The sequence below is a fragment of the Mchenga conophoros genome, linkage group LG16, assembly GCF_057382185.1.
Source record: "Mchenga conophoros isolate Kocher_MC1m ecotype Shallow Benthic linkage group LG16, M_conophoros_male_GT1.1, whole genome shotgun sequence".
Taxonomy (NCBI): Eukaryota; Metazoa; Chordata; class Actinopteri; order Cichliformes; family Cichlidae; genus Mchenga; species Mchenga conophoros.
The window spans coordinates 34629098-34643009 of NC_140541.1; the positions used below are offsets into that span (position 1 = coordinate 34629098).

The window sequence follows — 13912 nt, forward strand, 5'->3', positions numbered from 1 at the left end:
GTTTGTGACACCAAGACCATTAGTTGTTCATTACAAAATGTCATTTTTTTTCCTGTAAACATGCAACACAGGTGACTAGATGATTGGTTTGGTTTGTCTAATAGTGTGACTGTAGTAGTGAAGCACATTTTAATTTCATTTTCATTACTGTTGCTCAAACCACATGAACCTCGTCTGCTGTACTTGGAGTCAGTTGGTTTGTATAATACATGGAAAATTAACCTTTTTTCAAATTAAATTTTGGGTTCCTCCAATTATGAAAACAAGATAATTGAAATAGCTGCCACAAATTGTTTCATGATAATTTCCTTGTGTGTTCTATAAAACCGACACCCCCATTCCTTTTACAACAGTACCCATTCCTAAAAGTCCAAAATCACTCCCACCAGCCTGCGTCAGGCTCAGTTCAGTCTGCACTGAATGATTGACTGTTGAGTCACAGTTGCAGGAAATCATGGTTCCAGGAAATCCATTGTTAAAAGAATATATACAGTAAATGCAACGTGTTCTTAAAGTTAATGAGCACCCCTGTTAAATATCATGATCATTTTTGCCGTAGATGAGCAGCTTTAGGCTTTTTTTTATTGTAGGTCATCTGATTTGGTATATGTACCAGTTTGACAGTTGATTTAGGAGAACTAAACCACTTTGGCTTCAGTCCATACGTACACACCAGGTTTGTGTTGGCAAGAGAAAAATTTAAAGACACACTTGTATTTATATGTATGCCAAATATCATGTGCAGAGTATGGACATGGCATTATACCTGCAGCTATTTTATATTTTTATTTTATTTCATTTTATTTTTCTGTGTCATCATTCCACAAACACCTAGGTTCCCTCCACTGCTAGAAGAAATTCTACGATTTTCTAGGAATTTTCTGGATTATTTGTTTGTTTTTTTACCCAGTTTTTTTAAATTTACCTACACATTGAATTTATTATTTACGGAACGCTTCATTAAAATACCAAACAAACAACCAAGAACCCTGATGATTTTTCTGGGGTTTTTTTTTTTTGGTTTTTAATAGTGTGGATTTATCCTGAAAGTGTAGTTTACAGAACAAGACCTTAATCTTATGCTATTAGATGATTGAATGTAAACAGCATGCCACATGTGTACACATTTTAATCCTTAAGGCTGTCATTTTATGGTGTTAAATCACATCCACAAAAAGGGAGGGTTCAGGGTTTGAGAGGTGGGGTTGAAATGCCACTTGAAAAGCAAAGATGAAGTAAAAATGACTTTCCATGTTATTCATATGCTGTAATCAATCTTTATTATGGAAATATATACACTAGTCCTCAGTTAGTTTATCATTTATTAGCTCAAAGGGAAGAACTCCACAGTGTAAAGACAGGAATTCTTTGTCAGGCCTTTTGTTCGTGTCCGTTTGCTCTCCTTTACTGCATGACAGCATCCAGTGAGTGTCACAGGTCTTTTTCACACTGAGCCAGTCCCCACACAGGCAGCTCCCACCACACTGTGCACTGGGCCAGGCCAGTGGGAGATCCGGAATGGCTCAAAAGGGCCAAGCCACAAAGGGCCAGCTGCTTGCATTGCATTGGCTTTACATAGGAGGAAGTACTGGATACATGTGATGCATCTTTTTCCAGTGCAGTTATTAGATTTGGAAAATTAGGGGAAATGAACAAGCTCTATTAACACATTTTGCACCCCTTTAATAGATCTCTGCTCAGCTTTAATCAGTCTTTATTTTGTAAAAACAATTCCTGCCTGTTCACATTTCATTTGCTGCTCTTTCAGCACTTCATTTGTGTGTTTTGCTCAAGTCAAACCTCCACAAACACCTAGTGCCCTAAACTGACAGCTGTGGCATTCTGTGAAGTGAAGGTATAAAACTGCCATGACACGGTGAGCAACACTCGTTGTCTGCATTAAATACACGCAGCTCAGCTTAAGCATAAAGTGGTGGCTTATAAAGCCACGCAAGTGCGCAAGCAGGCGTGTGCAAACACATCACAGGGGTTCATAAATATCTCATTCTTCTAGGGATGTTGCATATGCATTCTTATGAGAGCTTATGGTGCAAGAGCGCAGTAAGTGCATTAAATATAGCTGCACGGGAGCTCCTGGGCTCATGAGAGAGTTGTGTCCTTAAGAAGGAAAACAAGGCCACTTTTATTTCATGTACCTATAGTCCTTTTAGGTTTGCTTTGAGGTGTATGTTTTTTACTTACAGTAGAATTACTGTCTGAATTCATGAATATAAGTTGTGATTCACTAAATGCAGCTGACTATTTGATGAAAACGGTGCATTCACAATGATGGCGTTTACTGGTCAGACCTACATCTTTTATTCCAACTTTTGCCATTTTGTTTCATTTCCGTTTAGGCCGTCGTCTTTTTTTCAGATGCTCCTTTGAGCAGTCACCACAGCCTCCCTGTCACCCTGTCCCTTGCATCCTCTTGTGTCTTTCATTTAATTGTCTGTCAATGATTTGGAAAACAATAAATCACTTTTTTTTGCTGCTATACTCTTTTGCTGGTTTTGCACCCCTTTCCTTTACAGAGGTCTGTTTTTTAAGCCTCTCTAAATCTCCAAACTCACTAAGAATTGTCTTTATCTTTATATAGAAGAGAAGCTTTCGTCAATGGGATTCATCTAACCGACGTCAAGTAGCGTCTGTAGGTGACCCCGTGGAAGCATTAACGTCTGCACCTGCAAGGGTCTGCCATCAACTCCACTTTATGGTGCTCAACTGAGGTATTGGTTGATTGTCAGCGTGGCCTTTTGGTATGGTGCAGGTATCCTCAGGCGCATGAATCTGCTGCTACCTGAGCCCATAATTGCCTCTGTCATTGCCACCTGGAGATGTCCCACAGTAGAGGATGCGGGGCAGCAGTTTGCCCTAGCGATGTCAAAAGCACCCGCTAGCCTGGTCCCAACTCGGTACTGGATGACCATGTCCCCACCCCCACCATAGCGTTTTTTTGCCCCCATAATGTCTTTAGGAATGTCTCCATATAAAAGGCACATTTTAAGTTTAATAAATGGATGTTTATCAAGTTAAGGACTAATTGAGTTAATCAAGATTACACTTATTGATTAGAACTTTCACCATAGTAGCTCTACAACATTATTAAGCCTAAGATTTCGTTACTGAATAACAATTAATTGTTTGGATTAATGAAAGACAGAAGAGAGTCAGCATCTTGGCCACAGCCAGCTGAGCTTCTGCTGTGCACTGGTGCAAACACACACCAGCACGTTCCTTCATTCTTAATTTACACTTCCTAATAAACTAACAGCCTGACACTTGAAGAAATGAGTATGAGCATGCAGTCGGCAGCATCATAAATCCTCTCTACACTGACATATTTGTAGTCAAAAACACCGTAAAGATGCCAAATCAAAGTACTGCTCACAGTTACAGATTTCTGTGTTTTCTTTCTGTTCTTGTTTGTCACTAACGATGCTGCTCTCCCCTGAGGCGGCCCTATTGGGACGACTGACGCTCCCACAAGGCTTTGTCACAGATGCTCTTTTTGTCTAAATTAGAAAATGATTATCACAGAGAGAAAGGTCAAACTGTCTGCAAGACACAATGAGCTCTTTTTAAGTTAAAAGTCACAGGCAGGCTTAGTATGATTGCATTATGGAAATATAATGTGAATATACATGCAAATGATGGTGTTTTTAACTTCTCACATAGGAAAATGTGAACATGTAAATAAACTATGCAAAGTTGAAAGTGGTGTGTAAGAAACGGGCATTTTTAATTGCCGTGTTGCATTTAGCAGAGAGATTGATAATAAAAATCGTTTCAGCTCTTCACACCTGTAACTCTGCATATAAGAGGAGGTTTTTCGGTGGAGTGAAAACACAAGTTAAATTAGTATTATGCATTCTACCTGCGCCTCAAAAACCACCCTCAAAACCCCACATGGGAAGCAGCAGCTGATGTTGTTGTAAGGTCCAATTTTCAGAAATGATTGAGTGGCTTTAAAATCTCTTGGCTGGCAGTATTGATGTCTAAAGCACTTTAGCTGTATCTCTGTCTCAGTCACAAATACACACACACACAGACATATACACACTCCACTTCCCCTTCCTGGTGAAGTACAGGATGTGCGGCTCAAGAACTAAGCAGTTTTTTTCTCCTCCTCTGCTGTTGCCAGGAATGCTTTATGGGCCATGTTAATATTGGACTTCTCTGGGTAGAAAGATTACTTGATTCAATCAAGCAAGTCGCTGCCTTGTAAAGTCATTACACTTTGTGCAATGTCATGTGTTCTGGAGCCAGCGGACGGACCCGTGTTCTGCTAGGAAGTGGCCTAGCGAAAGCATGTGTGCCTTGCACGTCAGCAGCTATAAATAGCCATCACCAACTAACATAAACACTTTTCAGAAATCAATTAGAGATGCCTTTTCCGCTACCAAAATACAGCATGCTGTCCTTGTCAATTTGTGCTCCGGGGCAGACTTCAAAATAAAAGAAAAAAAGAAAAGACTTCTCAGTGAATTTGCACGTGGTTAAAGCTGGAGGGTATGAGATTGCAAAAGACAAAAGGGGAGGAGATGCAGTGATTGCAGGGTAGAGAAGGAGGAGGAAGTTGATATCAAAGCAGAATATCAGTGCAAGAACAAAAATATGGTGACCTCACTGATAGCATCTCCGTGTCACTTTTCTAAGGGGAAAGAAGTGCTGCAGGGAAAACTTGTAATATGCGTATAGATAAGGCAAAGAAGACAGAAAAAGGTGAGAAGAGAACAGAAAAGAGCGGCAGTTTTAGAGGTGCTTTAGGTGAGTGAAGAAGAAAAAGAAGAGGAGAGGGCAGCAAGTACTTTTTCCAGCTCAGTGCAGACTGAGAAAAGCAGACTCTTACCTGCTCAGAGGTTGTGGCTGGTGGGACGGAGAAGTGAGGAGAGTCAAAGGGTCCCGGGGTGGTCTGGGTGGTAGGGGGTCTCGGTCCGGCTCGAAGCGGGGCTGGAGGGTGGTCCAGGAGAGGGGAGGAAGGATGGAGTGACAGGGAGCAGGGAGACGGGGAGGCTAAAGGGGGGAGAATAAACGCCGCTTGCCTCTCCCTCCCTTTCTCTCTCTCTCTTTATCTCTTTTCTCCTTCCAACATACACACACACACAAACACACACGCGCTCGGAGGCAGACTCCAAAAGCCCGAGTCACTCAGATAATAGACAGAGAAAGAGTCTTTACATTTACAAGCTCTGCCACAGGGGGAGGATGGGGTGAGCTCCCCTCCCACTCTCCTCCAGGCAGCCAATGGCAGGTGGCAGAGAGGTGTCCAGCCAGCCAATGAAAGCAGAGGCAGACGGTGCCTTACCCCAGCCAATAAGTGCAGTAGCTCATATCCAGTTGGAATAATTACAATATGGAAGGAGTCATGAAAGGCTTCCCTTCTGAAGGACAGAACAGGCGTCACACTCCTGCCACAGAGTGTGATTTAGGGCTGCCACAGACATTAGAGTGATTAGATTCTGAGCCAATCATCCCAGCACCATACCACTGCTGCTTGACAGTAAAAACTAAAGAGGGTTCTAGTTCACTGGAGTTTGAGAATTAGTCATTCACACACACACAAAAAAGCATAAGCACTCATGTGTTTATATTCACAGGCTGTCACATGCAAACCTTATGAATTGTCATGTGTCACGCTCTGTACCTTTAACGCTGAACATCTACAGGCTCGTCAACTATGAGCGGAGAATAAGAACCGAGTGTGAAATTTCATCAGGCACCTTTGCTCTCACGCTCACTGAGGACCATACCTCACTTCCACAAGTCTTATTTTATTTCCTCCCTCTCAATCGATGGCTCCGGCAGGCAGCGGGCATAATAAATGATCAATGGTGAGCGGTCAGGTTGAGGAATGAGAGGCACATCACCAATTCAGGAAACAAAGGAAACACCAGTTATACTATTACATCAAAAAAACAGAAAAGTGGTTGTTCTTTTAGTCAGCACATTTTGATGACTTGCTGAAAAGTAGATTTTTTTTTTTAAGAATTCTCAAGGGCCGCCAGCTGTGGAGGATGCAGGGTTTGAAACGGCGCTATGAAACCCAGCACTTTCCTCACTTGGTTCACAATTAACAATACCCTGATATCCTTTTGAAAAAAGAACATTCCTCAAGGAAAATGATACTCCCATTTTCTTAACTGCTGTTCTGAGTTCTGCTACAGTCTATCCCAGCATCCATTGGATAAGAAGTGAGTATAGAGTGGAGAGACCGGCAGTTGATCAGACAGACGCCTTAAATCACACTCGCACCGTGTAAATGTTTCCAGTAACCAAACGTGTGCATGCCTGTCATGACGAACAGCCCACAACTTTCTAGCACAAAGGAAAACATAGGGATGATACGTGAAATAGAAACATGAATAGTGATAAATAAACCCATAAATACCATAAATGATCTGCATAGCTACTGGGTCTGAAAAGTGAACCTGCATTCTTTCTCCTAGCCAGCAGGAGGCAAATTCTTTGGTTGCCAAAATACTTACACTGTGTTCCTTTAGTAAATTTTAGATCCACAGGCTGATATTATATTAGATGTTTGAATATTTATCTGTATCAGCTTTTAGAAGAGTTGGTAAATGCAAAATGTAAAGGTAAAGAAGAGATGGGAGAAACACCCTTCAGCCATGAAGTGTTGACATTGTGTAGTAGCCACAAACGCAACAACTAGTTGGTCAGAGTGTAGTCAGGTGGAGCGTAAGCACATAAATAATTAACTGCACATAAAAAATGTTAGGAAAATGCTGAAATATCAGAAAATTAGATTTTTAAATCACCAAATATTGTTATAGGTCTAAAAGTCCTATATTGGTTGGGCTCGAGTAATTTCTGCTGAAAATTAGTCAGAAAATAAGAGTATCTATGATATTCTCATTGGCTGTCTTGTCTTTCATCATATTTGATTCCAAAACAACACGATGCGCACAAAAGCTTTAGGCTTATAAAGTGTCCTCACAAACCAGTGGCTGAGAGCATGGTGGATAAACCAGTTTTCATACATATATATGGAATTACTGATTATTTTCATCACACTAAACTGAAATTGCGGAACTCAACTCAGAGAACCTCTTTATGAGACTTGCACAACAATGAGATGGTAATTTGGACCATTCCTTCATTCTCTTCATCAGTATTTTTGGGATGTCTTGATTCAGTGGTTCTTTTTAGGTCATATGACAAGATCTCAGGCAAAATCCTTCTGGAAGAAAGTTGTGCTGGAGCTGTATGATTCAACTTTCCTTTAATATGGAGAAATTTGGTGAAACTGCTGAAGATTTGACTGCTTGTCCTGTAAAATTCCTTCAGCCGCATTTTAAGTAAGATTCCAGTCTGTCTCATAAACACCCTTATCTTCTTTTGGTGTTGTTCCTGGTGAAAACTATTTGCATACTGTTTAAAGATCCACATCAGAGTCGCCTTTAGTAGAAATTTTTGTTATTTATAGGTCAAAGCTGCCCAGTCCCCGAGGCAGTGAAGCAGCCGCAAACCAGAAGTTGATTTCCGTTTGTTCTCCTGAAAAGCTGGCTTTGGTTCACGCTTTATTTACAGTTACCAACCGGTGCTGTCTTTGTATCTCCTTTCCAAAGCACATTAATGCCTGGGGCACGGTTTACCCTAGGTTTCCATGCGTAGAATTAATCAGTGATCTTATATGTTGCAATGTGTATGTATTTTTAGATGGTACCCTGACCTTGTGCATGCATATTCCCCTCCGGGAGAAGGTAAATTACGAATACATTTACAAAACACACTCTCAGTCCAATTAGCATAATTGTTCAAAAACAGTGGCGACCAGATAAAGTTGATAAATTAGACGTGCTTTGGGCCAGTTTACCCACCATGTTCTCAGTATTAGAGCGGCTAAGTGTGTGATCAAAGTGCCATGAAAGAAAGTGCAGTCAGATATGGCAAAGAACAAGTTGCATTTTTCTATTGTGTAGTGTTCTTTTACATTATTGCTACTATTTTAAATAATTGTAATTTAAACACACATGACATTTTGATCAATTTCAGTTCAAGCTGATATTTTGTCAGGTGTGAAGTGAGTTTTGCATTTTCTTCTTTCTAACCGCGGGAAATGGGGACTTGGTGTTAATACCAATGTTTGCAATGTGTTTTGTGCCTTTTGCAATTTTGCAAAAAGATAATAATTACTTATGAGAAGAAAAGTTAAGAAACGTTGCACCTTTTTTCCATTGGAAAATTTCATCCTGTAAGCTGTCGTGCTTGGAAGATGGAAGCTCGCTGAAAGAACAATGAACAAAGCATGATTATTAAAGGCACACTGATTGTTAGAAATAATACCACCTGAGTTTGCCTTACTCCAGGATTAAGCAGCTGGTGAGTGCAGTTAGTGCAGTGATCTTTCACAAAAGTGCCAGCAACTTGTTCGTGTTTGGAAAAGGCCAACAAGATTCAGACAAGCCATCTCAGTGCACACAAATCTTTTCATGCTCTGGGTTTTTTGGTACCTTTTATTTAATTTTCTTCAGCTCTGTGAGCATGACTGAAGCTGTTCACCAATCACCAGATGCCAATCTGCTTCCTGTGCAACGATCCACCCCTGTGGAGAACCACCATGGTGCTCAGTTTCACCTTCAGGGATGGTTCCTGTGAGGAATAGCTCAATAATTACTCAAGCATTGTTTTTAATTGATTCTTACGTGGCTGAAATTTCTTTTCCTCCTCTGTTTTAGTCGTTCCTTTTTGTGTTCCATTTCTTATATAAAAGTTATGTTTTCATCCTTTTTTTAAAATGTCTGAAACGTAACTCACTTAAATGCCTGGGCTTTGTCTTTGTGGTTTTTCCAAATGTTAAAATGCGTCATGTAAAAAAAGAAAAATGTTATTTGGTTAATCATGACCTTCACCTCACTGTTCTTTCATTAATTTTTTTAAACACATGATTTGATAAATCAAGTATTTTTCTTTTTTAGTATTTTGAGATCAACACTTTTGCATTTGTAGCAAATGGCGTGCTCCAAGGCTGATTTTGTCTTTTTTTTCTCCTGAGGACGGGGGGTCATCATGGACCAATCTGAGTTTTACACCACTTGTAGATATATTTGGAAATCTATTTAAATCCCTTGGCAAGCTCTTGGATACTCTCAACCTTTTTTCTGAAGGCCTTACAGAGCTCTTTAGCTCTTAGCATGATGATGCCACACACTAAAGGAAAGAGAAGAGCAGACGCTAAATGCCAGACTTTTTAACTCATGAATACCTCTATAAAGAAGCATTATTCAAATGGCTCTCATTCAGTTATCTTTGGCCGCAACATGACATCCTGGAAAATGTGTTTGCATCCTATCCAGGTCTGCAAGAAAAGGTATGCAAACATATTGCTCCTAATCTTAGAGGAATACGTGTGCATCACTTTAAAAAGTTCTCATTGATGGTCTTAGACTGCAGGTTGTAGGTCATTTCTTTGCTCTGTAGGATCAATCTTTGGTTACACAAACCAGTTCTCCAGTTGCTGCAGGTTCTAGTTACACTTACCTATGCAGTGCATCTCCAGAGAAGGAGAAGTACTACTATTACCAACTTCAGTCACACCCAGTGGATTTAGAGTCTGTCTGTCTGACTGTGGTGTGAGTAACTAGTGAGACTGCTGCATTTTGGATCACTGCATTACCAACCTAGCCAGAGAGCCACAGATGGTTAGCGGAGAACCAGCTGCTTCTTATTTTTGCAGTCAGGCTGAACGTCTTAGGTACTAGTTACCTGGTCCTCTTTCAGCTCTGCAGCCTCAGTGAGACACTGGAGTTGGATTATGTCCACAGGACGGGAAGCACACTGGAGAGACAGCTGAATGGTTTAGAGGATCTCCACAGAATTAATCTAGTCAGATGGTAGGGAAACCTGGGGAGGGAAGGGTTGGAGCTGGTGGTCAGCAGTGACTGAACTTTCAAAAATAAGAGCATGACTCCACACCATTTCTGTGGGGTTAGGTTTGCAGCTGATTAAATTTCCCATAGGTGATAATATGAGTGTGAATTGTTGTATGTCTCTCTCTGGTATCCCTGGAATAGACTGGTGAAACCTGAATTGGATAAGCAGGAGAAGATGGATGGAGATGCCACTAGTTAATTGATTGATTGGGTCTGTGTTATTCTTTCATTTATTTAAAATAAATAAATAAATAAACTCTGTTTGGACAGACAATTTCCCAGTGGTTATGTTGTTAGCTTTTCACTTGGTTTTAGATTTTGTATATCCTTCAGAGGGTTTTGGAGGACATGTAAAGAAGAGCATCAAATCTGAATGACTCGGACACCTGAATAACCCTTTCAACTGTAATTAGTTGACAAATTTATCACTACACCTTTAATAGTGTTTCTGCAAAGCATTTAATTAGACTCGGAGAGGTCACCGAACTGTCATTGGGGTCAACCTGGTACGATTACTGTTTTGTAAGATTAATGGAACTATATTAGGATAACACGAGTCAGTGACTTACTTTATAAAAAATGATCCACAGCTCTTTGGAGAATTGGAGAAAAGGCATCACCAGGGTCAGACTCTGTGCATGTCTAGGGGCTGCAGGTTTCCAGTAGCACTGAAAATCAGTGGGGGCTGTCAATGCACTCACAAGTGCATTATAGTTTGTTTATATGTGCACAGCAAAAACATGACATCAAACACTCAGTTTAGTGGTGAATGAAACCCCAGAGTTTAACTTTCTCTGAAATGATTTCAAACAGGGATAGACTTTCTTAAAATAGTAATAATAATAATCATCTGTGTTGGCCTTTTGCTTGTGAAATGGCCGTTAGGCTTGGATATAAATGCATAAGTGTGTATCTGAAAAAAATAACCTCACGGTTATTTATCCCATCGACTGGGTTTTTTTCCACTCCTTTCATGACCACGACTATCCCTGTTAACAGCACATCCTGTAAAGGATCTCATGTATGCATGAATGTCTCTGAACATATACAATCAGTTTGGAACCATACTGAAATCTATAGCAGTGACAGAGCAGAAGGGTTATGGACAGAGGCAACATTGTCATTTACAGTGGCATAGTTCTTCAGAACAGGCCTGAAACGAAGCCTGTGTGTGTGTGTGTGTGTGTGTGTGTGTGTGTGTGTGTGTGTGTGTGTGTGTGTGTGTGTCTGTGAGAGAGCGTGAGAGGAAGAGACATAAAAAATTCATTAGAAGATGGAAAGAGATGTCACATCGAATATGTACCCAGCTGCACCGACGACCACGGGCAGTGAGCTGTGTAAGGTTGGCGTGGTAGCAGCGAACACGGCGCCGCAGACCTGACCTGAGTGAATTCTAAATTATGCCATCACGGAAGTACAAAATTGGAAGCTTGATAAACCGAGCAAAATGTTTATTTTTATCTATAGTAGCTACACCATCGTTTATTTAAAGGAGAAGTCTGAAAAGCTTTACGGCTCTTCGGAAATTAACAAAGAGTAATTATATTATCCGTGAGCTGCTACAGTTTGGCTGAGAGTTTTTGGCATGAGCTGAAGTCTTCTCTTCCCTCGCTGCTGCCAAGCGACATTTTCATTTAGAGGAAAGAAAAAGGAAAACATAAAAAATGCATTAAAGCAAGAGCACGGGCACAAATTGCATTAATTAAAATGCATCAACTCAATATAGGCAATCACTAATAAAAAGTCAGTACAAGGCAGTGTGACATATCAATCTGCTTTGCTTAAAAAACATCCAGGCTGTTGAGACTGATTGATTGATGGGCCCTACTTTGATGCTGAACTATACTTCCTAGTGACAAAAGTCATCAGAGCAACATACCTGGATCAGTGTAAAAGACAGCAAAGGTATGATGATGTGGTCAAAGCCTTCATCTCCACAATGCCAGGAATATCCACTGGAGATAACATCATCCTCATCAAATATTTAAAGACGAGATGTAAAAAAAAAAAAAAAGACTTAAATGCCAGAAGATTCACAAGGGGATTTAAAGACAGGAAGAGTGTTACTCATTATCTATCTAAATGTCAGTGAGATGTGAAAGCCTCATAGAACGCTTTAAGTACTGAGATGCAACACAAATGTAACGTCACATCTCCTTATTACCCTTTAAATATGTTGATCGAGAATGCATTAAAACTAATAAAAGTAAAGTCACACATTTACTGATAGTGTATAAGTACAATAGTCTTTTTATACATATTTATTTCCTGTGTGCTGCTGAGGTTGTTACACCACCAAACAAAGGCATCTCTTCTCTGAGAACACACTGGAAGAAACTAAGTGGCTATGGCACTGCGCTGTTTAGATATTGTTAGATTTGGGTTAAAGTGACAGTGAGTCACCGCCAATGGATAAACACCACCCAGAGATCTGACAACTGTGGCTTTTCGCTTCCTCCGCCAATGTAATTAAGTCCCCCAATATCTGGTTGTCACCTTGTTGTATCATTACTGTTGCTGGATCATTTCACTGTACTTACTTATTACTTAGTGCCCACTAAATATAGCTGTCCTCAGGCAGCTGGTGCGATAGCACATTGCAGCTGTGGGTTATTACATCCTAACCACCCCCTCCCACTCTAACCTTACTTAGACTTCAATAATATGCCACTCTGTGAGTTTTGTTGGGGGGGTTTTTTCCTCAAGATTTACTCTGTCAAGGACATTGTGGACAGGAGTTATGATGCTAGTTTATTTTTCTTTCATCTGGGGACACTGCTGTGACACTGAGCCCCCCAGTCAATTAATATAAGCCTTATAGCACTCTTAAAGCTTCAATGCTTAAGATTTGATGGAATTGAGTGGGAAGTTGCTGCATTTACTGATTATTTTTAGGATATCCCTAACATCTTATTATGGGGTGGGCGAATGGATAAGTTTGGGCCTTGATTCTTCAATGACACGCTGTGACAGATGATGCCTTCCAGCTCCTACTATTTAATCCTGACTTCTGTGAGAGTTTCTAAAAAATATAAAACTTGACAGAAACTGACCCCAAAGTTTGTGCAATGCACACTGGCTTGTCTGTCCAAAAAACTGTCTTGTTTTGTGTGAATCACCACAGGAAGTGATTCACTATAACACATTTATCAGTCTGAAAATGTAGCCGATACCAAAGTGTTGCTAAAGTACATAGTGATGAGCTCAGAGAACTGAGCCCAACGCCTGCAGTAGTTCAGTAAATGATGCATAGCTTCTTTCTTTAATTAAATGGAGGTCTTTCAGTTAACTGTTAGTTTAGTTGCTGGTAGTTGGTTTAAGGCAGGGGTGGGGGAATGCCAGGCCTCAAGGGTCGATGTCCTGCAGGTTTTAGATGTGTCCTTGATCCAATACAGATGATTTAAATGGCTAACTTAACATGTCTTGAAGTACTCCAGAGACCTGGTAATGAACTAATCATTTGATTCAGGTGTTGTTGACCCAGGATGAGATCTAAAACCTGCAGGACATCGGCCCTTGAGGCCTGGAGTCCTTGGAAGTTACATGGAACACTATTGTGTTCCATGTAACTTCAGGCTGTGTGTGTGTACGCGTGCATGTATGTATGTATTGGTTGCATTAGGAGATTTGACTGGGCAACACAGTGTCAATAATGATAATGAGCAAATGGCCTGTTGCCATCACTTGCACGGCTAGTGCGTGGTGGCTATTCAATCGACCCATCGGCTCAAAAGTGTATTGGGTACCTGTGTATAGAACTTTGAAGAGTTCGGATGTGTTATCTGAGTCTGTTAAGCTCATTAAACAAGTTGCTGTAGGGTTTCCAGGATCTCGTGCATAAATATGCACACCACATTAAATATGTTTGAGGCAAACCCACCATCTTCACTGCAGGTTTTTATCATGACATGTAAGGAAAGATTTTGACAAATAACTGTTTCTTGAAATTTGGTGCGTGACTTTGACAGCATCAAATGTAGTAGCTTACTTTTGGAAATCTTTGTGGTCCTAGGCAGGAG

At 40.5% G+C, this 13912-nt stretch overlaps 1 protein-coding gene across 5 annotated transcripts in view; it reads right to left on the reverse strand.

Moving 5' to 3' along the window:
• pcbp3 (poly(rC) binding protein 3) overlaps positions 1–5165 on the reverse strand; it is a 90966-nt gene extending 85801 nt beyond the window's left edge. For all 5 annotated transcript variants that reach the window (XM_085249480.1, XM_085249479.1, XM_085249476.1 and 2 more), the window contains exon 1: positions 4853–5165. The gene's annotated coding sequence lies outside the window, so the exon portion shown is untranslated. The remainder of the gene's footprint in view (positions 1–4852) is intronic.
• Between the last annotated feature and the right edge of the window lie 8747 nt (positions 5166–13912).